The sequence below is a fragment of the Meriones unguiculatus genome, chromosome 18, assembly GCF_030254825.1.
Source record: "Meriones unguiculatus strain TT.TT164.6M chromosome 18, Bangor_MerUng_6.1, whole genome shotgun sequence".
In the NCBI taxonomy this organism is placed as follows: domain Eukaryota; kingdom Metazoa; phylum Chordata; class Mammalia; order Rodentia; family Muridae; genus Meriones; species Meriones unguiculatus.
In genome coordinates, this window is record NC_083365.1 from 33,726,159 (window position 1) to 33,728,928 (window position 2,770).

Here is a 2,770-nt window from a genome sequence, read left to right on the forward strand (position 1 = left end):
GTAAAATTGTACAATGTTTGTGTTTGAAGCTGTGCTGTTCTACAAAGAGTCAGATGGCTTAATAAAACTCTTCAAAGTAACAATTGTAATGAGCTAAAGTTGATTTAAAAAAAAAGAAGAAAAGAATCTTGGTACAAAGGTTGTGTAGCCTGATTACAGAGATCCTGGAGCTTATAGCAGTGCACTGAGAAGCTTTTCCCCTTTCCAGCATCATCGCCTGCTACCTACACAGAGCCAACTCCCATTTTCGTGATCTCCAGGCAAGGTGGTTGCATGGAATGCCTGGACAGCTTTATAAAGTATGCCAGATTTTGAATGGATCTTTTGTTTGTTTAGATCTCTTTGGATATGGAAATGATTGCCATAATATTACAGTTGCCTACAGAACACACCACAGAAGCACACCACACGGGTTTGTTGGCCAGAAGAAACAGGCTGCATCACATGCAAGTAGATGTAATCACCTGGCAATTCATTTCCCATAACACATCCCTTTCATTAAATTATGTGACAATGCACCCGGGAAGCCATAATCAGAACCAATATGTTCCATGTATCAATCACAATGCAAAGTTCATTTGTGACTCTTTGTAATATCTTTCTTTTATGCCAACTCATGTAGTCTTGATTTTGGCAACAATTGACCTAGTTTTCTTTACTGTTAGAAGTAATTTTCATTTTCTATGTTTTTAAACTAACTGCTTTTGGGAGAACTTTGGTTTCTTTTACTCAACAAAATTATTTTGGGATTCATAAATATGGTAGCATAATTGAATAGTTCATTCTTTGACTATGACAAAGTAGCCTTACCATACTGCTACTACTGCAGACTACTGATGGAGGAGAAACATGAAGTTTTGCGTGGCTTCGAACCATATAGCTATAATAATGACCAGCTTTCTAGGAAGCACACCTTGTTGCAATAAGGACAGGAATGTTAGGGCAGTAACCAATTCCTTTTTTTTTTATTTGATTATTGTCCAGCTAGCATCAAAGGATGGAATGCATGCTTGGTAATATAAACTAAGAAATGGTGGTTAGAGGTGGTTACATAGAAACTGTGGTTTTTCTTAATGAGCATGAGGTGAATCTGCCTTTAAAATATTAATATTTATATTCCCAGGTGATTGCTGTTCCCCTCCTTTGTCAAAGAAGTGTCTTATTGTAGTGGGTACCGATTAATGCAAAGCCTCATAACTGAACAAAGACCCTAATACTAAGGGATAATGGGAGTATTTGGCCTTATATGTGACATCGCCCAGTCTAAGGCATGGGGATTGTCATGGTAAATGGGGACAAAAGAACATATTATATAGTCATTGCACTCATAAACTCAGTGTAGTTGTTGATACATGCACCAGACCTGCACAGGACTGTGCCTTGCAAAAATTTATCACTAAAATGGTAAACATTCATGAGGGAATGTTGACAGTTGATGGTGGCCGACTGACTAGGTATCATTACTTCAGTAGTGTGATTACTTCTAAATTGTCTGTGCTCCTGTAAATTTTTCCCATCCAAGTATATGCAAGCAACCCTAATTAAACTCCAGGTCACACACAAAGAAAAGATAAGTAGAAGGGGTCCATTTTAAAAAGAAAAATGGTATCAGTAAAAGAAGAAGGAGTATAGCAGAGAATAAGAGGAAGTGACTGAAAATGACTAAAATTAACTATTAACTACGTACATGTATGAAGCTGTCAAAGAACACAGTGTAAATTAAGTAGAGATACAGATGATATAGATGTAAATATAGATATAGATAGATATAGATGATATAGATGTAGATATAGATATAGATGATAGAGAGATAGAGATATATGGCAGTTGCTTCTTGGTTCATCCAGCCTTTCCATCTGCTACCCCCATACCTACCCCTTATGCTGAACTCTTTTTGCTTGCTAAATGAAGCTTGATTCCTTGCTCACTACATTTGCCTTTAAGTGAACATTTGGGATAGTCCTATGTAAAAGTAAAATGACTGTTAACATTTGTGTACAGGAGTCTCTGTAGATCTAGCTTTTAATTTATTTTTCTATAAAAAAACATTAAGTGGAATAGCGGAAATAGAATAAATATTTGTTGAAATGGTGTGATGCAACTATTGACCTTATAAAAATTGTTTTGTACCATCTCATTTTCCTCCATATATATATACATGTACACATTTTCGCAGTTCCCCAAATCCTTTCAAATACGTCATTTTAATGATGTATTTTGAGTCTAATTTCACTTAGTAAATATAAGTAGATTAGTAGGTATATTGATAAATATGATTGATAGGTAGACATGACAGATATATTTCCTCAAATATATTTCTATATCAAACTTGCCAAATCATCCAATTAAATATGTGAAATTACTTTAGCTCAGTTATAACTCAACACAATAAAAAACAGCTTTCTGTTTTAGATAATATGTTGGTGGAATATAACTATGAAGACACATTCTTCTGCCCCTCAAGGCCTTGTGGGTGTGGCTGCTGTGTCACGTGGACATCAATAGGTAGCAGAGAGAGCCTTCTGACCTATGAACATCTGAAAAATTAGTAGCCTAAATATTCATTTTAAAAGCCAGCCTGAGAAGATCACCAGTTTGGTGCCAGGCAAGCCTGAATTGGACAGGGAGCAAGCTGGAGAGTAGAATTCCCCCCAGAGACTGTGAGCCCCAGGCAGAAGACCCCAACAAGGGGAAACACTAGTGGGCTGGGGTGAGGAGTGAGCCTGAGGTGACCACCAGAACAATGCCATGGGGTCTGGACAAGGTGCTG

General features: G+C 37.0%; 1 pseudogene; it reads left to right on the forward strand.

Moving 5' to 3' along the window:
• Positions 1-2,451: 2,451 nt before the first annotated feature.
• Positions 2,452-2,547, forward strand: LOC132649098 (small nucleolar RNA SNORA17; annotated as a pseudogene).
• Positions 2,548-2,770: the final 223 nt, after the last annotated feature.